This window comes from Protobothrops mucrosquamatus, unplaced genomic scaffold (assembly GCF_001527695.2).
Source record: "Protobothrops mucrosquamatus isolate PMUCROS unplaced genomic scaffold, P.Mucros_1.0 scaffold10, whole genome shotgun sequence".
Taxonomy (NCBI): domain Eukaryota; kingdom Metazoa; phylum Chordata; class Lepidosauria; order Squamata; family Viperidae; genus Protobothrops; species Protobothrops mucrosquamatus.
Window position 1 is genome coordinate 4,296,920 of NW_015386397.1, and position 25,697 is coordinate 4,322,616.

General features: G+C 42.8%; 1 protein-coding gene across 1 annotated transcript in view; it reads right to left on the reverse strand.

Annotated features, from left to right (window-relative positions):
* The window catches only part of NPEPPS (aminopeptidase puromycin sensitive), a 121,028-nt gene that overhangs the window by 94,626 nt on the left and 705 nt on the right, over positions 1-25,697 (reverse strand). The window lies entirely within an intron of this gene.

A 25,697-nucleotide genomic window follows, 5' to 3' on the forward strand; every position in this document is an offset into this window, starting at 1 on the left:
AAAACATACTAGAAGAAGAACTAATTGAGATTAAAGAGGAATCTATTTTACCTTACAAGCATTCCATCTATATTCTCGAGGATCAGAAGAACCAAAGATTGAGACTGGAACTTTTGAAGCACCGAGGGTTTAATGACAAAAGAGCCAGATGCCCAATACAGAGGACGGGGTGTTTTCTATCGACTCAAATGATATTACAAAAGTCAAAGGAAGATCTACTTGCTGAGATGGAAGCCTTGTTATGGAAACTGGCCTGGCACAAAAAAAAAAGCCAGAATAAGACTGAAAAGAGAAATTTAAAACTATATGTAATGGATTAAAAGGCACTGTAGAAATATGGATTGATTTAAGGTTTAAGATTTAGAGTTAGAAGCGAGAGTAAAATTTGTGATTACCAGAATATATATGTTAAATAGATTAAGAATGTAATTTTTGGGAATAATAGGTTTATTTGTATGAAAACTATTTTGTAATGGAATGATTGAAAATGGAAGAGGTTTTATAGTGACTTGGATTGATTTAACAATTAATTGAGTATGCTAAATTAGTAAGATGATGCTTTGTGTAATAATATGGGTGTCTTTAGACATAACAATTATTGGGATGAGATTTGAATTTTGCCTAACGGACTGAAATGATTTAAGGTTTGATATTACTTTGTTTTGTTAGGTTTAGACTAATTGATGGATTGTTTATGTATAAGCTAGAATTATATTTTATTTTAATTAGGACAAATACTGAGTAGTGGATGAAGAAACAAGAGAGATGTGTGATAAAATTAAGTTTAGGAGACTAAGAACTAGAATACATTTGGAAGGGATACCTGAAGTGATAATATGTTTATTTAAGGCTTGTAATTGTAAACTAATGAAGTTTAAAAACAGGATTAGAATTGATAGAAATTTAATGTAGAAATGGATTGTTTTAAATATGTTATATTGTTTGAAGGAAATAGAGAGGGAATATTTAATGTATTTACTTGGGTTGTTTTATGTAGTTTTGTTGTTGTTGTATGTTTGATTCCCCCAGCACCACGGTGCGTTTCGAGCACTTTGTTGTAAGAGTTAAAAAAACTAATAAAACTTGTAAAAAAAAAAAGATATTTTACAGCAGGCATGTCCAATCTACAGCCCATAGGCCACATGCGGCTCTGGACAACTAGTAATGTTGTCCCACAAGATTGTAAACTTTTAACATTATTATGTAATTTTATATACATTAATTATATTTTATATTTTATATGTGGCCCAAGACAATTCCTCTTCATTCAATGCATTTTGGCCCAGGCAAGCTAAAAAGTTGGACCCTTACAAAAATGTAGGATAGTTGAGGCCAACCGCACATCGGGAGGCAAGATGTTCCAGAGGGCAGGAGCAACAGCAGAGAACGCCCTCCTCCTGGACTCCACCAGCTATAATAATCAGTCTGACGGGACCCGCAGCATACGTCCTCTGCTGGCATGAGTGGTATGGGCCAATCCCAATGGGGTGAGACAGTTCCTCAATCTCTATGGAGATTCTCAGTCATCCAGGTAAGGTTGTCCCAAAGGTGTTTTTTTCATGAGGCAACTGGACTTATTGTTTTTTCTTTCAAGACATTTTGCTTCTCATCCAAGAAGCTTCCTCAGCTCTGACAAGATGGTGGGGAGTGGAAGGATTTATATTGCTTGCAGACTGCTGGTCGTTTGCATTCTTTTAGAGTCGTTGAAGCCATGTGGAGGTTTACTGTGTCCTCAGAGTCACCTGAGTAGTGTAAATGTGTGTGGAGCCTTCTTGGCTGCAGGATGTTTTATGCCCTGTGTCCCTTCACTGTTGAAGACAGGTGCAGACTGTTGGGGATAAATCTGAGTTATCTGAATCTCAACCTGAAGCACAAATGGATCTTGTAGTCTGCAATATTTTCTGTAAATCCGTTCATACTCTCGCGCCATTCAAAGGGTGTTCTTCCTAAAGTGCATAGCTAAATGTCTGTACAGATTTTCAGTCTTCCTGAAAAAGCACTTTTGGGAGAGTCCCTCAAATAACCTGGACCTATGCAATGAAGGACCTAAGGTGATCACCAACAGCTTGAATTGCACCCGGAAGCAGACTAGTAACCAATGCAGCTCATGGAGCAGTGGTGTTATAGGGGCCATTCTTGGGGAGCTCAAAACTGCCCACACTGCCACACACTACATCAGCTGTAGCTTCCAAATGTTCAAGGATAGCCCCCTGTAGAGCGCATTACAATAGTCCAGCCATGAGATGACTAGGGACTGAACAAACTGAGCACAGGGAGTTCTAATCCAGGAAAGGCCGCAACTGGCGCACAACACAAAGTAGTGCAAAGGCTCTCCTAGCTGCAACTGCCACCTGTTCTTCGAATAGGAGTCATGAGTCCATTATACTATACCCTCCTCATTTAGTGACAAGTTCTGTTCCAACAATAAAGTTGTTAAGCAAAATTACTGTTAAATAAGCGTGTGTGTGTGTGTGTGTGTGTGTGTGTGTGTGTGAAAGAGAGAGAGAGAGACAAACAGACAGACAGACAGAGAGACAGAATAAGATTGCAGAGTTCACTGGTTGCTGTCTTCTCATTCAAATACATTTCTCATACAGCTATTCCAGCATTACTCTCACTCTATTGGGAGTTTCATCAGGCATACAAAATTCAATTGGAAAATGATTTTTATTAGCATTATATTTGTGAAATGTTATTAAACAAAAATATTGAGGTGCCTCCTAAGTAATCAACACTTCCTCTTTGCCTAACCTCTTTTTTATTCTGTTTTTTATGCTTTTTGCAATATTGAAGTTTCTAATGTTAGTATTTATTTGTATATTTTGTTTTTAATTTTGTTGTAAATCACTGAGTTACTTGATGGATACATGGGCTATTACATAAATATGATTAATAATAAATAAATAAGTGAAGTAGTCATTAAAAATGGAGTTGGTGTATAGTCAGATTGGATATTATAGTTTTCAGCAATTGTTTCAGAGTGGAAACTAAAGGCTTGAAAATTGCATGTGGCTCGCAGGCTCAGATTATTCAACTCTATAAAATGATCATAAAACCTTGAAATTAAAGTCTTAAAAATAGCACATAAGGCTCATATATACTATTTGGTATCAGGTTCATAACATTCCAAATGATTAAAACTTGTATTGATGAATAAAATGTATGTTTTATATATGCTAAATGTTAAATGTTTGCAAGAGTATATTAAATAGGAGTAAAGAATTAAAACGTTTATATTAACTTTACTGATTTTGTTGCAATTAAAGCCCTTCTCTTTTTATGTCATTCTTTTGTTATTATTCCTATTTGTATAAACTACTTCTTAGAAAACAAATTTTTCAGCTATGTAACAAACCACTATAGCAGTGGTGGCGAACCTATGGCACGCGTGCCAGAGGCGGCACTCAGAACCCTCTCTGTGGGCACGCGTGCCATGCCCCAGAGATTGCAACCGTACCTCTTCAACCAGCCGCCCGCTAACTTGCCGAGGTCCCATGTGGCCGGATGCATCCCAGCATGGCTGGTTTCCCTCCCCCTGTCCCATTCCTCCTGACCTCACATGCTCTCCTTTTCCTGAGCACGACACACTGCATCACCTCCTCAGCTGTCAGCCGGCCGTCCAGCTCAGAGGCGGCTTCTCTGAACTGCTGACGGCAGGCTGCAGAGCCCCAGAGTGCGCAGGTCGAGGGGTTGGCAGGCTGTGGCTGCTGACGGACACTGTCAGCCCCCATACACTCACTGGCCTCTGTGTGCGGGGGCCGATGGTGTCAGGCAGCAGCCGCCCCGGCCCCTGCTTCGCCTTCCCCTGTGACAATGGCACCCCCGCCCTGCCTCACCTCACTTCCTGCCTACTGCCCCACCTGCCAGAGACCCCCTGGATCCCCAATCCTGTCTGGCCCTCACAGGCATCCCTCCCCACGAGCAACATAGAGGTGACCACGCCCACCTTGGCCACGCCCACCCAGTCTGTCATGACCACTACAGCCATGACCACCCAGTGGGCCACGCCCACCAGGCACCCAGCGATAAATAAGTGGGTTTTGGGTTGCAATTTGGGCACTCGGTCTCTAAAAGGTTCGCCATCACTGCACTATAGTATTTAAACCAGGCCACAACAAAGTTACTATGATTCTAGCAGGTGTATAGTAAAAAGGGAGTCTTGTACATATCTTAAATCAGAAGTTTTAAATGTTTTGGGCCACCAAACCTGTTTCTTTAAAAAAAATTCTTCGAACCTGTTTTTTTACAAAAAAAATTTATAGGAATACCTGATCAAGAGAGCAAGGAAACAGCCTCAGACTTAACTCTTTGTGGAGAGTTTTATTTTTTTTTCTTAATCCCTTATGGGAAAAATTATTTTCCCCTAGTCCTTTGCAGAGGGGGGGGGGTTGTTTTTTTGTTTTTTGCCTTTATCCCACAAAACTCCATTCAAGTCTTCAAGGAACCTAGAGTTCCAGATAACTCTAGTTTGAAAAGTTCCTTCCTAAATCATTTTTTCCAGACCTAATTCAAAGTACTGGTTATGATCTCTGAAGCTCTTTCCATATACAACTTCATGCATGAAGTATTATTCAAAATATGTCTGTTTCTTGTGGACAGAAATCTAGCAGAAAAAGGTGTAGATAAATTCCCAGAAAGGAGGAAAGGTCAATTAGATGAGCATTTTATCATATGCATTGCCCAGTAGAACTTCACTGTCAAAGCCAGTCAAACACACAAACTGCTATGATGTAATTGTATTTATTCCACAAAGCAAAGACAAAATATATTTGGATTCTGACTCAAGAACATAAATGCAAAAACAGCTTTGTCAAATTATTTCTGTGCCAGCAGCAACAATAATTTTTAGGCCTTATCTAGGCAACCACATTTGTTCACTATCGGTATGGATTATACCAGCCAAGTAGTAAATCTGTTAATACAATATATAGTAACACCCTTCCTGTCAAGACTTTTAATTCTTTGCAGGAAAATAATATGACTTAGCAAGTGCATAAAATTAATAATCTGTCAGAATTAACTTTACAGAACTTGTTTTTAAATTCGAAGAACTGTTTAATTGGGTTTGGCTAAATTATAACATTGTTGAAATTCAAATATCTAAGAAGCAAATAACTTAGGTTGGGCATTAGTACCAAGAAATACCATGGTATTCTGCGCCAAACAGCTGAAACCAAAGTAGATATAGCTGACATTCCAAAAGCCAGGACTGCTCAATTATCTCAGTGTTTTTAGTAAAAGTCTGGTTTTCTTTCTCTAAATAATTGAGCCTCTGAAGGGTTAAAAAAAAGCTAATTTTGAATACCAATGCAGTCTCAAAATTGGCTCTCCAAGTTGCATAATAACTAATTCAGAAAACAAGTGCAAATGTTTATTGTACATATAACTGGTGCATTGGTTGCACCAATTGTGCATGGTTCATTAGATCAAGCTATAGCTCTAATTACTGTAATTTGCAAAACTAGAATTAGCAGCTGTGAAAAAAAACCTTTATTTTTAAAATCTTAGGCTTTTTATATTTGGCCAAACTAGAAATATACTGTATATTTAGTCAAAAATATTTTCCTCGATGATGTCTTCAAACAAAAAAAAATGCCCCTTAATCATTAAAATATATAAGCTGGCAGATATTATACGAATGCTACAACAAAGGCAGGTTAAATTTAGAACTAAGTATACCAGATATTCTTCACTCAAATAAGCAAAATAATAACATTCTGCAAAAGAAGTTTTAAAAGATCTTTCAAAATCTAACCTTTTATGTAAAACACATTTTTCAAAATAGTAATAAGAACAACTTTTCTGAACATAATAAATACAAGAACACAAATCTTCTGTTGTACAAGTGCCGATTAACTCAGCCTGCTTCAAAAACAAAAAAATATATCAGTTATGTCTTGTCCATATACTCTCAATATAGAAAAAATGCTATCTCTGCTAATGTAAAAAATGATTTTTTTTTCACACTGATATTGCAACTGTTCCCATCAAGCTAAAAGCATATTCTGTAATACCTCGTTCAATTTCCTCTCAGAATAACCTTATAAGGCCTTATAAGGCCTTGGTAAGACCACACTTGGAATACTGCACCCAGTTTTGGTCACCACAATATAAAAAAGATGTTGAGATTCTGGAAAGAATGCAGAGAAGAGTAATTAAGAAGGTTAGGGGATAGAGGCTTAAACATATGAAGAATGGTTGCAGGAATTGGGTATGTCTAGTTTAGCGGAAAGAAGGACTAGGGGTGACATGACAGCATTGTTCCAATATTTGAGGAGCTGCCACAAAGAAGAGAGGGTCAACTTATTTTCCAAAGCAATCAGAAGACAAGACAAGAAGCAATGGATAGAAACTAACCAAGGAGAGAAGTAACCTAGAACTAAGGAGAAATTTCCTGACAGTGAGAACAATCAACTAGTGGAACAGCTTGCCTTCAGAAATTGTGGGTGCTCCATCATTGGAGGCTTTTAAGAAAAGACTGGACCATTTGCCTGAAATGATATAGGGGCTCCTGCTTGATGATGATGATGATATCGATGTCGATGATGATGATGGCCTTATAGATTACATTAGGCAAGATAGAGACATTTTTAGAAATAAAAATTACATGAGAAACTTAGCATTCTGGCTTTCCAATTAATGTTGTTACTGTTGTTTAAAATATTCTTAAAACTTCCACCTGACATAACTGTACATTTTCTGTTCTTAAACATTTTAAAATCAATAGTCCTCGAGTTACGAATATAATGAAAGGGGCGTTGTCTTACCTGAACTTACCGCCTTTTCTCAGCACGGAGATGGAGAATCCACCAATGGGTTTTCTCTGTCTGCCTGCTCTTGAGACCAAGTCAGCCAAACTTGTCACACCCTCTGTTGCTTGGAGAACCCAGTCTTGACGAGGGTGAAAGCGGCTGACGACAGTCCGAGGTGTTGGCTCTCAGACCCCTAATCCTGGCCTACCTGACCATTATGGGTGGGTGTGGATTCTCCATCTCCGTGCTGAGAAAAGGCGTTCAGATAAGACAACGCTTCTCCAGCACAGGAGATGGAGAATCCACCAATGGGACATACCAAAGCCTCACTGTCCCAATGGGAGGGAAACAGACAAGGCCGGAACCATGTCCCCAGAAACCACCTGCTGAAGGACCCTCCGACCAAAGGAGGCGTCCATGGAAGTAAAGTGATCAATTTTGTAATGACGAACAAACGGGGAGGGCGAAGATTATGTCGCAGCCCTGCAAATCTCCTCGATGGGCGTCTGAGTGGCCCATGCTGCAGAGGTCACAGCGCTGCGAGTGGAATGAACTGTGATATGACTTGGAGCTGGCAGGGATAACAACTGGTACGCCTCCACAATGCAAGCCCTGATCCACCTGCCTATAGTGGAAGCAGGCACCTTTTGTCCCAGAGAGGCTGGGTGAAAGGAAACGAAGAGGGCCTCGGACCTGCGGAAGGACGCCATTTGTTTGATGTATCGGCGTAGTGCCCTGCAGACGTCCAGTGTGTGCCACTGCCACTCCAAGTCATGGGAAGGATTAGGACAAAAATCCGGTAAAACAATCTCCTGGGCCCTATGAAAGGGAGAGCTGATCTTGGGCACAAATGTGGGATCCAACCGAAGGACCACCCGGTCCCGGTGGAAAATACAGAGATCATCCCTGATCAATAGTGCCGCCAGCTCAGAAATGCGCCTGGCTGACATGATAGCGACCAGGAAGGCGACCTTGTGGGATAAAGACTGTAGAGCACTAGTTGTGAGACGCTCAAACGGCAGTCTGGTGAGGGCCTGTAGGACCTGAGGTAATTCCCAAGAGGGATACCTGTGTACCACGGGTGGCTTAGTATTGGTGGCGCTCTTGAGAAAGGCGCAAATCCTAGGATGCTGGGCCAGAGGGACCGAGTTGGCACAGGTAAGTAAGGTTGATAGGGCTGCCACTTGTCTACGGATGGTATCAGAGGCTAAGCCCTTATCAAGGCCATTGAGGAAGTATTCTAAGATCTGTGGAATTGTCAAGTCAGAGATATCCAGTTGCCGCCTTTCGCATCAATGGCAAAAATTTCTCCATGTGGAGTCATAGATGCGATTGGTCGCCGGCCGGCGAGAAGCCTGAATCATGGAAATTGCTCTAGCCGAGAACGACTCCTGGGTCATGATCCGGCGTTCAAGTAGCGGCTAACTGTAGCCACTGAGGCTCCGGATGTCGTAGGACCCCCTGGTGTAGGGACATACGATCCGACGGGATTTTCCATGGCGGAGAGCGGGAGAGGTTCACCAGGCCGGCAAACCAGGGTCTCCGAGGCCAGCACGGGGCCATGAAGATTACCTCCGCTCGTTCTTGTAGCAGTTTGCGAATGACCGCCAGGATCAGTGGGAGAGGGGGAAATGTGTAGAGTAGACCCTCCGGCCATGGGGCTCGAAGGGCATCCGCTTCCTCTGCTCCCGGGGATGGAAACCGGGAAAAGAATCTCGGGAGTTGCGCGTTCGCCAGCGAAGCGAACAAATCGAGGACCGGTTGGCCGAACCTTTGTGACATCTCTGCGAAGAGATTCAGGTGCACACTCCATTCTGAGTGATCCACGGTCGACCTGCTCAGGAAGTCCGCTTGCCGGTTTGCCTCCCCTGAAATGTGTTCGGCCCTGAGGGAGGAAAGGTTGGACTCAGCCCAGGAGCCCAGTAACGGTGCCTCAGCCATGAAGGACCTGGACCGGGTACCCCTTGCCAGTTCACATGGGCCTTTGCCGCCACGTCCGTAAGGATTAGCACGTGCTGTTTCGCCAGTGTGTTTCGAAAGTGGCGGAGAGCCAGGTGTATGGCTCTGAGCTCCAACCAGTTGATGTTGTGTCTCAGATCTGTGCGGGACCAACGGCCCTGCGCGAACTGAGACCGGAGGTGAGCTCCCCAACCGAATAGACTGGTGTCCGTTGTAAGTGTGAGACGGACAGGTTCCTTGAAGGGTGACCCTCTGGCTACCGCTGGCGAGAACCACCAGCGGAGGGATTTCAGGGTTTGGATAGGAACCCTCATCTGTTGTTTGGATGAACCGGTTCCCAACCTCTGGAAGGGGAGCAGAAACCATTGTAGACTCCTGGAGTGGAGCCTGGCCCAAGGGACTACGGCAATACAAGAAATCATCTTTCCCAGGAGTTGGGAAAGTAGGGCCACCGACACTACACGTTCCCTGCATACCTTTAGTGCTAGTTCCCAGATATTGTTCCGATGCTCTAGTGAAAGATAGACCAGACAACCGACTGTGTTTATCATGGCGCCCAGGCGAAGGATTTGAGTCAAGGGAACCGTGAGACTCTTTTGGAAGTTCACCGAAAATCCGTGCTGTTGGAGGACCTGGATCACTAAACCCAGGTCCGACTGGGACTCCAGAAGGGAGGACGACTGGATGAGAATGTCGTCCAGGTAGCATTGAATGCGTACCGGCACCAGTCTTAGGTGTGCCATGAGCACCGCCAGGATTTTGATGAATACTCTGGAAGCCGAGGAGAGGCCAAATGGCAGAGCCCTGTACTGGTACTGGTGGCCCATGTAACAGAACCTGAGGAACCACTGGTGGTCGGGAAGGATAGGGATGTGGAGATACGCTTCCGTGAGGTCTATGGACGTCAGAAAGTCTCCTTTTTTGATGTTGCCCAGGATGGACTGGAGCGTTTGCATTTTGAATTTCCAGTATGCAATGTGGGAATTCAAACCTTTGAGATCTAAAATCACCCTCCATCCCCCCGAGGCCTTGGGGACCACGAAGAGGATGGAATAGAATCCCTGACCCTTCTGACCGACCGACAACAGTTCTATGGCTCTTATGTCTAGAAGATGATGAATGGCCTCTTGCTTGAGGCCCCGTTTGATTGAATTCTGTGACTGGGGGCAAGAGATGAAGCGCCCCAGTGGGCAGGACACGAATTCCAGGGACAGGCCAAATCGGACAGTTTGGAGGATCCAGGAGTCTGTGGTGGTGAGCTCCCACTGGTGGAAAAAGTGTGATAACCTGCCACCTATGGGAGGGGCAGCCCGGCAGTTACTTGGACCTCCTGAAAGGGCGACCTCCCCCACAAAAGGGCCGCTTGCCCTGGTATTGTTGCCTGGGTCTGAACCCTGATCTGTCGGGTGGACGATCCTGTCTGGCCGTGAAGGGGCGGGGAGGCTGCAAGGCTCCCGAGCCTGTTCCTGGCCGAAAGGACTGCCTGCGGGCGTAAGGATAAGTGCGCCTGTCGGTCTGCCTGTTGAGGTACATCACGATTTTCTTCTTGTCCCTATTCTCGGTTAAGTACGGATTTAGGGCGTCTCTGAACAAATGTTCCCCTTGATAAGGGGCTGCAGCCAGGCGCCACTTGGATTTGGCGTCGGCTTGCCAATATTTGAGCCATAGCATCTGACGAGCAGAGACGTTGGAAGCAATGGACTTGGATGAGAATCTGGCCGCCTGCAAAGTGGCATCAGAGGCATACTCTGTTGCTGCGACCAGCTTACTCAGATCCTGGTGGGTGCGTATATCCTCTGGAGGAATCCTGGCCTGAAGTTGACGGAGCCAGAGGAGAGAGGATCTGGTAAAGAAAGAAGCGTAAGTGGCTGTTTTTACCAACCATGCCGCCGCCTCGTGGGTCCTGCGGACCTTCCTGTCCTCTGTCTTCAGTGCCTCAGACAAATCTCCCGACACTGTGGACAAGGACACGAGAGGGGCCAAAGGACTGTCCACCTTTGGTACCTCCAGGGCGTCAGTCAAATCTGGCGCCGTTGTGAACAATTTTTTATCCGTCCCTCCCAGAGGTGGAAAGGTGCCCGGTGAGGTCCATTGTTTCCAAACAGCGCTCAGAAATAGAGATGGATAGGGGACATGGTGTTGTGTCACCACCGTCTTGAAAAACATCGGATTCGGATCCGAAGTGGTCCGGTTGAGGGGGACCTATATTGGCCGTCGTGCTGGCCTTCTGCAGAAGCAGCAAAAAAAGGGCCGGGTTGAAGAGACCCCCAGGTAGAGGGGGTTCTGGAGGATCTTCCTCCTCTGACCATGGAATGTCTGGCTGGTCTTGCTCTGCGGGTGAAGAGGCCCCGCTATACGAGGAGCGGGAAGGTGAGGGGGGGCATGATACAAGGAGGCCCTGATTGGGGAAAATATTGGAGGTATGGCTGCCATTGTTCCATCCCGGTCAAGCGGTAGGACCGTGCGGCAAGTGCCCGGTCCACCGCCTGGGAGATCATAGCTTCAAGGTAATCGTCAGTGGGGGTGCCTGCAGGGTCAACCCCTCTAAGCCCTGCTGCAGTAAGAGTAAAGGCCTCTGGACCCTGACCCGTCCCAGGAGGTGGGGTGTGTGTAACGGAATGGTCCTGTAGGGACCATATCCCCTGGGTAGAGATCAAAGGCCCCAGAGGGAGGTCAAAGTCCGGGGTCCCTGCCTGTTCTGCTTCTGACCTAGCCTGCCTCTGCACTCTGGAGAAGTCCTTTTCCAGCGCCTGGTGCCTCCTGCTTGCCTGTTTCTCCGCCAACTTTGAGGGTTTCCTGGAAATGGCCTTTGCCTTTGCCTTGATCCTGCCTGCCACCTCCTATTGGGGGATTTGTGCCTTTCCTGGCCAGAGGATGGGGATGCTGTGGTCGTACATTCAGGCACCGTGGAGTCCTCCATCCTGAAAGGAGCTATCTCAGGGAGCATTGAGAGGACGCTCCGGCAGGGGATCAAATGGCGGTTGGGTAAAGCAGCTGGAGCGGGGAAATTGCGCTGCTTCCCTGGCCGGTAACTCAGTGCCTTCGAGATGACTTGGAGGCGACAAGAGGGAGGTCAGTATGTTCGCCGGTCGGGTTAATCTGTGGAAGAGGCCGTGACAGCCAACTGGAGCGCAGCCCAATAAAATCGTTCGGTGGCCAGGTTAAGGAAATGTTTGAGCGCAGAGTGGCCTATTTCCTGCATTAAGTCACCACCAGCTATGGCACCCTTGTGTAAGTGGCCCGCCACATGCTCAAAATGGTGGCCGCACGGCCTATGGACGGATGTGCCTATCCTGAGCTCGGAAAATGGCGGATGTGCCTATCCTGAGCTTGGAAGCATACAGGAGAGGGAAAGGGGCTGGCAGCGTGGGCTAGCGGTTATCAGATGTGGCCACAATGGAGGGGTGGGCTCTCAAACAAGACTGGAAACCGGTAAGTCCGATTTTCCCCTCAGGCGAGAACAGGTGCAGCCAAAATGGCGCCCGTGTAGTCTGGCACGCGAGGAGAAAGTCCGGAATGCAATCTTCGGCAATTGAGCTCAATTGCCCAGCAAAGGTAATAAACTGCAGCCTTGAGAGAAGCCTCATGATCTCCTCCGGGAATCAGCTGCTGTGTGGCCCATTCGCAGCGGCCAAAATGGCAGCTGCGACAAACGGAGAGGAAATTTTGAGTGTGAGGATAAGGGCCTTGTGTGTCTTTGTTGCGGCCCGTTCGCGGCCATTAAATTGGCGGCCACGACAAACTGAGCAGCAAAAGTTAAACTTGAAGGGTGGAAAATTTGAGCCTGAGTCCAAGGGCTTCGTGTGTCCTTGTTGCTGCCCATTTGCGGCCGTTAAAATGGCGGCCATGACGAATGGAGCGGCAAAAGTTAAACTTGGATGGAAAATTTGAGCCTGAGGCCAAGGGCCTCGTGTGTCCTTGTTGCTGCCCGTTTGCGGCCGTTAAAATGGCGGCCATGACGAATGGAGCGACAAAAAGGAAGCTTGAAGTCAAGGGATCTGAAAGGTAAAGCTGAATGCTCAGCAATAGTACTTGCAGCGCTGATCCCAGCGCTGAAAAACCAGACGGGAGAGAGTAGAAAGGGCAGAGGCTGAAGCCTCAGCAGTGCTCCCCAGAGCCCTGGGGCAAAACAAGAGGGAAAGGGAAAAAAAACACCTCCCTCCCTCAGAATTTTAGCAAACGATCTGGAGCAGCGCTGATCCCAGCGCTGCTGAGATGGTTTATAAGGTGAGATGAAGAATCCACTAAGGGAATAGACTGACTACCTTTAAGATTTAGAGAGCCAAACCTGACATGTCTCGTAGAGCTGGAGACCAAGTCAAGACTGGGTTCTCCTAGCAACAGAGGAGTGACAAGTTTAGCTGACTTGGTCTCAAGAGCAGGCAGACAGAGAAAACCCATTGGTGGATTCTCCATCTCCTGGGCTGGAGAACCTGCCAATTCCATTCATAACTCGAGAATTTGTGGGAGTGAATCTAGTACCTCAAACAAGATCACTCTCTACTCATTAAGACGGTTGCGGCTCATTAAGTGCACATGAGGTATCTCATGGTGGGGAAGACCATGGGGGGCTTAGTGATAGGACAAGCCCCCAAGGCCTCCCCAACCCATTAAGATACCTCATACTTCCCCCTCCCTTCCTGCCACACCGGACTCACCTTGCAAATATCTATCTCCTCTCTGCTGTGGTTTCTTTCCCTTTGAGGGAGAGGAGAGTCAGCTTGTAAATGCTTTTCGTGCCAACAATGGAAGCTCCTGGATGCCGTAATATTGCGCAGGTTCAAACACCCATTCTCTGCAAAAGAGATCATGGTCCCAAGAAGCTTCCATTCTCTGGGGAGGGGGAAAGTGTTTGCTTCGTTTGCATGCCTATGGAGTAAAGTGTTGAATCAGAGTCTACGGGCGCAGGAACCAATGCCATCCATGACCTGGGTGCCTGCTCACTCATATGCGCCGGCCTTCATTTGAGGGCAGGAACAAAGCCTTCAACTTAGCAGGAAGGCATCGCGGGGCCAGGCGCCTTGCACCTACATCCAAGCCAATGGGGGGGCAGCCACCTGAGCAGCCATCATATCCCCCTCCCCAGCAGCCAGCCACCCTGCCTAACCTACACCTCGGCTGGCCGGTCGGCTGGTACAAATCCTCTCCTCACTTCTCCTCCTGCTTGTTCTCTCCATTCAAGCGGCCGCAGAGGCTTGGGTTTCTCGGCTCCATCCAAGTGGAAGAAAGTGGAGGCGCAGCAGCAGGATTGTTCTCAAACAACAAGACCCGGGTGTGCTACTCGCTCAACTTTATTGAGAGCAATCCCGCTGCTGCACCTCTGCTTTCTTCCACTCGGATGGAGCCGAAAAACCCAAGCTGCTGTCACTCAAACACTTTTTATCCGAACGGAGACTTTGGGGAAACAGGAAGGTCTGCCTGTGAGCAAATCGGGTACTTGAAAACGTAGCGAATCCCTGCATTTTGAATCATCCCATAGGCGCTGAAACACTTTTTATCCAAATAGAGACCTTGGGAAAACTGGAAGGTCCATCTGTGAGCAAATGGGGTGGTTGAAAACATGGTGTTCTGCTCCGTTTGTAAGCACGCAGTGGCAGGCCTTTCAGTTTCCCCAGGATCTCAATTCGGATAAAAGTGTTTCAGCACCTATGGGATGATTCAAAACGCAGGGATTCGCTGCCTTGGCAGGAAGGGAGGGGGAAGGTTTTGAGGAGCGGGGGGGTAATAAGGTGAATATTTTAGAGCCACTGCAGTTGTTCGTAAGGACTGCCGTACTGCTGCAATATTCGCAATTTTGGGACTTGCTTGTAAACACTAGGGGGCACTTATGTAACTTCAAATGAGCATTAAGTGAACGCTCGTAACTCAGGGATTGCCTATATATTCTAGTGGGCAACTATTTACCACGAGTAACGGATTTCTATTTTTTTTACTGTAATTATTAACTATTTAGAATAGGGTGTTAATTATATCAGAATGTAATCTTTTACCAAGAATTAAAATATTCTTTAACACAATGGTCCCCAAACTTTCCAGTTTTGCGAACTCGTGGGGAGGGGAAGAAGAAATGGTTCTGTATGAGCAGCAAGTGTGAACACAGCTCCTTTTGCATGAATGGTGGGCATGCACGCATGAGTGCTCACCACTAGCAGAAATGGAGCTGTGCATGCACTCACCTGCCATTTGCGTGCCCCAATTCAGAATGGGCCATAGCCAAGTACCAAGCCATGGCCCAAGGGTTGGGCACCCCTGGTTTAAAAGAACTAATAGTTTTAATTATAATGCAATCTATATACATATAAAGCATTCAGTGTAACTCCCAATAAAACCATTTAAAGCATTTGTATACTACCCATTCATTTGGAACAGTGTTATTCAATGATGAAATCCCCTAGTTTTACCTCCTACTTGATTAATCAGTTCCTCAATTCAAAAGGCTGTTACAAATATGTCTGAATTTCAATATCCAGAAAAAAAATATCATTTGTCAACAGTCAGAATTTCTTGACTACAGTGAGGGGAAAAAATATTTGATCCCCTGCTGATTTTGTATATTTGCCCACTGACAAAGAAATGATCAGTCTATAATTTTAATGGTAGGTTTATTGTAACAGTGAGAAACAGAACAACAAAAAAATCCAGAAAAATGCATTTCAAAAAAGTTATCAATTGATTTGCATTTTAATGAGTGAAATAAGTATTTGACCCCTTCGCAAAACATGACTTAGTACTTGGTGGCAAACCCTTGTTGGCAATCACAGAGGTCAGACATTTCTTGTAGTTGGCCACCAGGTTTGCACACATCTCAGGAGGGATTTTGTCCCACTCCTCTTTGCAGATCCTCTCTAAGTCATTAAGGTTTCGAGGCTGACGTTTGGCAGCTCAAACCTTCAGCTCCCTCCACAGATTTTTCTATGGGATTAAGATCTGGAGACTGCTTCTTCTTGAGCCACTCCTTTGTTTCCTTGGCGTGCGTTTTGGTTCATTGCCAAGCTGAAATATCCATCCATGACCCATTTTCAATGCCCTGTCTGAGGGAAGGAGATTCTCACCCAAGATTTGATGGTACATGGCCCCATCCATCGTTCCTTTGATGTGGTGAAATTGTCCTGTCCCCTTAGCAGAAAAACACCCCCAAAGCATAATGTTTCCACCTCCATGTTTGACCATGGGAATGGTGTTCTTCGGATCATAGGCACCATTCCCACTCCTTCAAACATGGCGAGTTGAATTGATGCCAAAGAGCTCGATTTTGGTCTCATGTGACCACAACACTTTCACCCAATTCTCCTCTGAATTATTCAGATGTTCATTGGCAAACTTCAGAAAGGCCTGTACATGTGCTTTTTTGAGCAGAGGGATCTTGCAGGCGCTGCAGGATTTCAGTCCTTCACAGTGTAGTGTGTTACCAATTTTTTTCTTGGTGACTATGGTTCCAACTGCCTTGAGATCATTGACAAGATCCTCCCATATAGTTCTGGGCTGATTCCTCATTGTTCTCATGATCATTGAAACTTCACAAAGTGAGATCTTGCATGGAGACCCAGACCGAGGGAGATTGACAGTTACTTTGTGTTTCTTCCATTTGTGAATAATCGCACCAACTGTTGTCATCTTCTTACCAAGCTGCTTGTAGCCCATTCCAGCCTTGTGTAGGTCTACAATCTTGTCCCTGACATCCTTGGACAGTTCTTTGGTCATGGCCAGGGTGGAGAGTTTGGAATCTGATTGATTGCTTCTGTGAACAGATGTCTTTTATAAGGTAACAAGCTGAGATTAGGAGTACTCCCTTTAAGAGAGTGTATAAAAGACACCTGGGAGCCAGAAATATTGCTGATTTATAGGGGATCAAATACTTATTTCACTCATTAAAATGCAAATCAATTTATAACTTTTTTGAAATGCTTTTTTCTAGATTTTTGTTGTTGTTATTCTGTCTCTCACTGTTAAAATAAACCTACCATTAAAATTATATACTGATCATTTCTTTGTCAGTGGGCAAACATACAAAATCAGGAGGGGATCAAATGTATATGTGAAAACAATTGCTGGCATTACGAACAGAACTGGATATGTGTTTTTACAATTCTTCATACAAAAATAAGTCAGAGTCAAAAGGCAATCTTGCTGAGACAAATACTTTTCTATAAACTTTTCACAAAAGTGGTCCTGCAATTGAAGTACAAAATTATTTCTAGGAATTTTGTTGACAGTGGGATCACTGATACTAAGGTGGAAAAATCACTAAACAATGTAGCATGCTGCTAAAGCATATAGTATCACTTAATTAGGAAATGATTTTAATCTAACAGCTATACACCATTTTTGGATTCTTTCACCTTATGTACTGGCATAAGGTGTTTTCCTTCTCTTTTCAAACAAAGAAGTGAGTTTGAAAAGTACATTTACAGTTGTTATCATTTATTACACCTATTGATTCCTCCCTGTAACTAATGTTTCTTGCTAATGAACAATGGTTTGTTTAAGACATTAGTCATTTGTCAATGAATTTCATTCACATCAACCAGAAACAAACTAAAAGAACCATATTTTTTAAAGATACTTTTCTTTTCTTCACGGAAAACAATGACCACTGGCAAAGAACTTTAAAATATTCTAAAACCAAAGTCAATTGTAACTATTGACAAGACAATACAGAGCTGCAGGAAGAAAGTAGTTGGCAGGCACAACTGGACCTATTAATTATTAAGAATAAACTATGTTGAATCTTATCCATACGTGAACCAAATGAAGATAATAATTGAAAGAAATATTAAAGTGAAAATATACAAACTTGCTGCAGTTTCAATTAAATCAAGTATTTACTCATCACAAAAAGGTTCCTGTCTTGTGAATTGTTATGAACACAGGAGAATTGCCATTAACAGAAGCAAGAAAAGCAACTTAAAAATATATAAATTTAGTCTTAAAATACATTCCAATTGCTATTCCAATTTCTTGATACATTCCGATTGCAATTCCAATTCCTTGACTTATGACTACAGTACAGGCAGCCCTCAACTTATAGCCATTCGTTTAGTGACCATTCAAAATTACAATAGAATTGAAAAAAGTGACTTATCACCATTTTTCATTTGCAACTGTTACAGCATACCCATGGACATGTGATCAAAATTCAGACACTTGGCAACTGGCCTGTATTTATGAAGGTTGCAGTATGCCAGGGTCATGTGGTCACCTTTTGCAACCTTCTGATGAGCAAAGTCAATGGGGAAGCCAGATTTATTTTACAACAATGTTTCTAATTTAACAACTACAGTGATTCACTTAACAACTGTGGCAAGAAAAGTTGTAAAATAGGCAAAACTCATTTAACAGCTGTTTTCCTTAGCAATAGAAATTTTGCTTTCAATTGTGATCATTAGTCAAGCACTACCTGAATTTGTTTAATGATGTACTGTAAAAAAGGTGATTTATAACTAATCCTCAAAATTACGACTATTGCATCACCCCTATGGTCACATGATCGTGATTTGGGTGCTTGGTAACTAGCTTCCATTTTACAATGGTTGCAGTGTCCTGTGGTCACATGATCATGATTTGGGAATCTCCCCAGCCAGGTTCCAGCAAGCATAAACTGGATTCAGTTAACAATAATGTAATTTACTTAACAACATGCTAAAAACAGTTGTAAAGTTGGGTCAGGTCACATGAATACTACTTAATTATTACATTGCTTATCAACTGAAATTGTGGTCGTATGTCAAGGATTACTATATCCTGACCCAGCAAGCACAAGTTTTACTAGAAATGATAATTCTGTGCCAGCTACTCTGGCACACTAATATGAAGTTTTTACTTTTTTCATCTGATATATAAAGCAACTGGCTTTCAAAATAATGATTTTGCATTGTTCTATGGCTATTTGCTACCTATGAAAAATAGCTAAAAGATATTTAAAATTAGTTAAATAGCTTTAAAATGTTTTAAAAAGTAAAACTGAAATTGCTTCCTTCAAATTTGATAAACCAATATTAACTCAAACAGCAACCTTAAATTATTCTTTATATTCCACAATTCCTATAAGAAGCTTTAGAGAGCATATATCCAAGGAGCCATGTTAAAATATTTTACCAAACTTGGTTTTATAGTTCAGCAAATATTTATAGTTCAATCTCCCCAAGCAAAGTCCATTATATGACATTGGATCCCTGTAACTAGCAAGTGAAAAAAATATTTTATACCAGCTTCAGCATGAAAAACTGCAATAATTCTTATTATTCCTGATTTCAGGTTTTCTAAGCTTGAAGATCCATTTCAGGCTGTTTAAGACTGAAGCACCCAGTCATTATTGTTTCAAAGATTCAATACTGTTTGCAAATCAAGAGGTTTTAACTTGTAGCCATATACTGCATCAGAAATAACTATTTTAACATTCATTTTAAATTTTATTTAAAAAATAAGCAGTTTAATTAGATTAATTATTTCAGAGCTGTTGAATTTGCTAATATTCTTTCTCTTCGGTAATAATTTCCACAATTTTTCAAGTAGATTGTCTGTAATTCCATTTTCTTCCAGAAAATTTATTCTGAGATAAATGCAGATTTGGAATTGGAATTTGATAAACAGTTCTCAAGCTCCCTCCAAATGTATTTGAATTTAAGTAGTATTAAATCATTATAGAAGCTGAAATCTAACACATACAAACCCTGTGACAAACAGTGGACTACATTTTTTATTAGACACAAGCTCCTAGCTAAGCAAACATTACGACTTCATTATGAAACAATAATATACTAGGGTTATGCAAAGCCACTGCGAGAACAGCTTCATAAGGCATAGAAGTGTACAGATATATAATTAAGTTCCTTTTTAATACTTAACATAGCCACATTATTTGCAGTCTTATGGTATTGCCTTGGGAGCTATTTTTATCTCCATATGAATGTGCCTGCAAAGGATAAAGACTTTGCATACATTTGCAACATACAACTTACTAAAGTTTCATATTGTTCATAAGTGTCAAATTATTTTAAATTTTTTATTTTTATTAATTTGTATCCCATCTTTATTATTTTTATAAATAACTCCAGGTGGTGAAGATATCCAACACGAGTCTAGGATGACTCGATGCTGCTAGCTTGGAGCAGCCAGCTGGGGGCAGCCTTCTCGCCAAAACGAAGTCCGCTCTGACAACTCATTGCCATCTTCTCACTGCAGGACATCTCAACACTGAAAATTCGCTGTGAGGACAACTTGCTGTGGGCGCCGTATGGAGAGCCGGGCAGGCAAGCAAACGGGCTATCAGAGGGCAGAGCGGTAGCAGCACCAGGTGGGGGATTCTCATTTTGACACCCCTCGCTGCTGCCACCAATGCCTCTGCACCTTGGCTCCGGCCCAAATGCCAACCGGGCAGTTTGGCTGTGGCAATGTGTCAGGGCGGCGGGTGGGGATTCTCATTTTGTGAAGTGGAGTGGAGAGTGGCGTGAGAAACAATGTTGGGGAGGTGGTAGCAGGGCTGTGTGTATGTCAAAATGGGATGCCACAACTGCTGCTCCACACTTTTTTTTTAAAGTCACATTGCTTAATGTTTGAGGGTGTCTTGCTTGGAAAATAAGGGCAGCTTTGGAAAGAAATGGGATGGGATGTTAGCTGTTTTTAAAACTAAAAAGGCTTGTTTTGAGTTGCATTCAAATCCTTGCCCATCAAGCAGACTGCAAAGTTTGCAGCCGCATTTAGCTGCAGATCTGTTGCACCACGGAAATGGCCCTGTGTAGACAGGAAAGATTGGAGTCCAAACTGAAAGAAAAATCTCTTCTCAGCTTTACTGTTTGCACAGCATCGGTGTCGGCATTCTGCACATAATCAGAAATACCATGAAATCACCCACCTGGCTTTGGGGGGAAAGGTCTCTGCATCTGACCAGAAACACCATGAAAGCACTCTGCACATGACCAGAAACAACATGAAAGCACTCTGCATATGACCAGAAACCACATGAAATCACCCACCCAGCTTTTGGGGAAAGCACTCTGCACATGAGTAAAAACACCATGCAATCACCACCTAGTTTTGAGGGGGAAAGCACTCTGCATATGACTAGAAACACCATGAAAGCACTCTGCACGTGAGTAGAAACACCATGAAATCACCCATCTGGCTTTGGGGGAAAGCACTCTGCACATGACCAGAAACACCATGAAATCACCCACCCAGCACTCACTTTCCCCCCAAAGTTGGGTGAGTGATTTCATGGTGTTTCTGCTCACATGCAGAGTGCTTTCTCCCCAAAACCGGGTGGGTGATTTTATGGTGTTTTGATCATGTGCAATGTGCTTTTCCCCCAAAGTCTCATCCACATTTTAGAGATAAACAAATTAACCTTAAGATGCTGAAAACATATTTGTTTCCATGTTACTCAAAAGTAGAAAATGCAACCATACAAACTATAAAACTTATTTTAAATATGTGATCAGTTACATACTCCAGATATTTTAAATTACATATACAGGTAGTCCTCGACTTATGACCATAATTGAGCACAAAATTTCTGTTACTAAGTGAACTATTTGTTGTGAGTTTTGTCCCATTTTATGACCTTTCTTGTCATAGTTGTTAAGTGAATCATTACATTTATTAAGTTAGTAACATGGTTAAGTAAATCTGATTCTTCCATTGACTTTACTTGTTAGAGGTCTCAAAAGGGACATGCCCCCACAACACTGCAACTGTCATAAATATGAGTCAGTTGTCAAGCATCTTAATTTTGATTACTTGAGCATGGGGATGCTGCAATGGTTGTAAGTGTGAAAAACAATCATAAGTCACTTTTTTCAGTCCTATTGTAACTTTGAACATACACTAAATAAACTGTTTTCTATTTTGTATTCAAAATCAGTTACACCATATAAAGCAGGGGTCTTCAAACTTGACCCTTTTATGACTTGTGGACTTCAACTTCCAGAATTCTTCAGCCAGCGTGCCTGGCTGAGGAATTCTGGGAGTTAAAGTCCATAAGTCATAAAAGGGCCAAGTTTGAAGATCCCTGATATAAAGCAAGAGGCAAAGGAAACCCTAATCTTAATTCTAACCCAACTTAACTGTCATTTATAAATAATCTCCCTTACTACGATATTGCATTTGAAAACCTATTTCTTCTTTCCTTCTACCTGACTTTAACATGCAAACTGTACTTAAACTGGAAGCATGCATGGCATTCTTAGTTGGAGTATCACTCCTTTCTCTTAATTTATATGAAAAAGGAGTGCCCGCAAAAATATCTCCTTTTCCTCCATAATATACAAAAAAATGTCTGGATGTCATTGTGAGATTGCTCTTATCTAAATAGGTTTAATTCACATAATGTCTGGAAAACATATTTTTTCCATAAAGCGATTCTGTGCATACTAAGTTGCATTATATTTAAAGTTGCAATAACTATTACCAACTCTACATCATAGTACTCAGTACATTGGATAATTTTTGCCAAATTTAATATCTTATATTGTATTTTTAGCACAGTGAAACTATCAGCATTTTTAAAGGTGTCAGACAACAAATAGGACATTGTAGCCAATCAATCAATCAGAACAGAGCTGGAAGCGACTTTGGAGTCTTCTAGTCAACTTCCTGCTTAAGGAGGAGGCCCTTTACCATTTCAGACAAGTGACTGTCCAGTCTCTTCTTAAAAACTTTCAGTGATGAAGATGTTCCACTGGTTAATTGTCCTCACTGTTAGGAAATTTCTCCTTAATTCCAGGTTCCTTGATTAGTTTCCATTCATTGTTTCTTGTCTTGCATTCTGGTGCTTTGGAAAATAAATTGACTCCCTCCTCTTTGTGGCAGCCTCTCAAATATTTGAACACTGCTACCAAGTTTGAGTCATCTAATTCTTACTGCCTGGTCTTCAGAAATTTCCTAGTATTGAAGCATTTTGAATAGTTATGACATGTAGTATGAAATAGTTATATGTAGTCTGAAGTACAGTAGTGTGACATACTACTCCTGCCTATGAAGTTAATTTATAGACTACTGTATTATAAAGGATTGCAATTCAATTAATTCAGTATTTGGGTTAATTCAGGAAACCATGATTAGTCTGTCATGATTAGTCTGTCATGCATTAAGCTATGTATGGTTTGTTTGGTTTGGGTTCAGCCTAATGTGCAAATAGGACTTCTGAATTATGGTTTTAAGGTGATAAGCCAGTTTGAAAACCTGGCTTGTTAAGATATCAGTTGTAATTATGGATCAGTATAATGTGCGTAACAAATAATTTGGTTCTGATTTTCTATTTTATCTTTGATCTGGTTTTGTGCCTCATTAAGATATCCACAGGGATGCAAGTTTTTATAAAATTGTTCTTTTCTCTTAACTTTTGCCTTTTTTGATCTATGAAATATGGCTGTGGTGGCGAACCTATGGCACACGTGCCAGAGGCGGCACTCAGAGCCCTCTCTGTGGGCACGCGCGCCATGCCCTGGAGATGGCAACTGTCCCTCTTCAACCAGCTGCCTGCTAACTCACCGAGGTCCCACATGGCCGGATGCATCCTGGCACGGCTGGTTTCCCTCCCCCCGTCCCGTCCTGTCCCGTCCCTCCTGGCCTCGCATGCTCTACTTTTCCCGGGCATGACCCATTGCATCGCCTCCTCAGCTGTCAGCCGGCCATACAGCTCAGAGGCGGCTTCTTTGAACTGCTGGCGGCAAGCTGCGGAGCCCCAGAGTGCGCCGGTCGAGGGGCCGGCAGGCTGTGGCTGCTGATGGACACCGTCGGGCCCCATGCGCTCACTGGCCTCTGTATGCGGGGGCCGATGGTGTCAGGCAGCAGCCGCCCCGGTCCCTGCCTTGCCCCATGGCAATGGCACCCCCATCCTGCCTCACCCTGCAGGACGAGCCTCCTGCCTACCGCTCCACCTGCCAGAGACCCCATGGATCTCCCCCAACCGTGCCCACACCCACAGGCATCCCTCCTAACAAGCAACACTGAGGTGACCATGCCCACCTTGGCCACACCCACCCAATCTGTCATGACCACCACAGCCCTGCCCACCCAGTGGGCCACGCCCACCTGGCACCCGGCAATAAATAAGTGGGTTTTGGGTTGCAGTTTGGGCATTCGGTCTCTAAAAGGTTCGCCATCACTGAAATATGGCATAGCATGATGCATAAATTCAATCTCAAATATTTTAAAGAATCCTGTAGGACTGTTAAATACTAGATAAGATACAAGCTATCTTAGGATAGATGTTTTCAAATTTTATGAAATCATACTTCTAAAATATTAGAATTAGCATAATTTCTTAACAAAAACAGAACTAATAATTTCATGGAGGTTAAGGCTGTGTAAGAAATACATATATCAATTTAAACAGTAATCTTTAAATTCCAGCAGTTTTCAAACTTTCTAGCACCACAACAGTCTTTTTGCACACTTAGGCTCACAAAGTGAACAAATTCCACAGTAAGTTAACAGTGTTCTCCCTTTGACCTCTTAGGAATCTTTTTTTAAAACATGCAATCGATCCCCAAGATGTTTGCAACTCCCCAGAAGAATCCCAATTTATAATCTGTTAACCCTTGCCTTAATTAAAAATGGATTTTAACAAATACTTCTATCCGAAGCAATCTGATATCATTTATGAGATACGTGGGGAATTAATGCATGGCATGAAAATATGAATCCGAAGGAAAAGTACTGACTCTCTTTTTTAACAGGGAGAGTCACTGTCCCTCATTCTTAATAGGCAGGCGATCTACATCCACAAAGCTAACAAATTACATCCTTATTTGAATTATATTTTGTGTTACCAAATCTTATGAAAATAAGAAATATTCCAATTTCTTGAGAAATTTTTAAGTCATCTTTTGAGAGTTTTTGGTATTTAATGTTTCCTATGTAATGTATCAGTCACAACTTGATGAGAATCAATAAATCTCATTCCATCATATGTTAAAGGATTTTACCTACAAATCTAAGGCAGTAGGAAAGAGTTTGTTCCAAGCACAGGACTTTAAAAGAACATTAAAATTAAAAGAAAATAAATTTCTGAGAAAAATATGTTCTTTTATATCATATCATTCTCCTTTATAATCTTAGCTTTGAAATTATGGGCAGTCCCCCTCATTTTCCCTAAGAACCAGCTGATTGCTCATTTCCCACTAGATATTCCTACCCTTTCTTTCCCAAGCATGCCAGCTAATCAGCTGGCTGGAGAACCAGTTAATAATGGAAGCAGGACACCAACAATCTGCAATGGTTTGTTGGGAGAATAGAAAACATCTCATTGCTTTTTCTTGGTTCAAGACCACTAAGTCAATATTAGCAGAAAAATAACTAACTTGAGTAGAATTGCTGAAACAGAAACTAATTTTTCATTTACCCTACTTGCACCAATGGTTCTCTACTGAGTGCCGATAATTTCCAATCAGATTCCCAGGACTCTAGTCATCCTCAATGCAAACAATTTTACCTAGATGTGCTGCTTGTACTTCTAAGAGCAATGGGAAATCAATAGTCAGGCCAAAAAGACAGCTGGGTGGGAAATGTGAGACTGCACAGTCTAAATATGGATGCATGTGCTTAAGTAAAAGAGGTATAATTGAGAATAGATGCACACATATAATCTACATATATACAGACAGCCACTGACATATAACCTGTGCAGTATAAACTTGACAGAGTGCACAAATGTCCTACACCTTAAAAAGGCATGTCACAGGTATTTTTATAATAGTATTTTTCTAAAAAGTAAATGTGATTTAGAAAAGTACTTTTCTAAAAAGTAAATTTGGTTCATTTAACCCCCATATCACGAAAGTCTTTTTAATGGAGTCCAGAGAGAACTAGCCTAAGCCAAACCTACAATCACAAAGCTTAAACTTTTAGTAATAAACTTGATATAAACTTTCCCTTCCCCCATTTTACAAAAATATCTTACATCTAATTCATCTCCATTCAAGCCTACAAATGTGAGCAATGTTTTCAAAATACAAACACAATCCTAACGAGTTCCTTGTCTTTCAG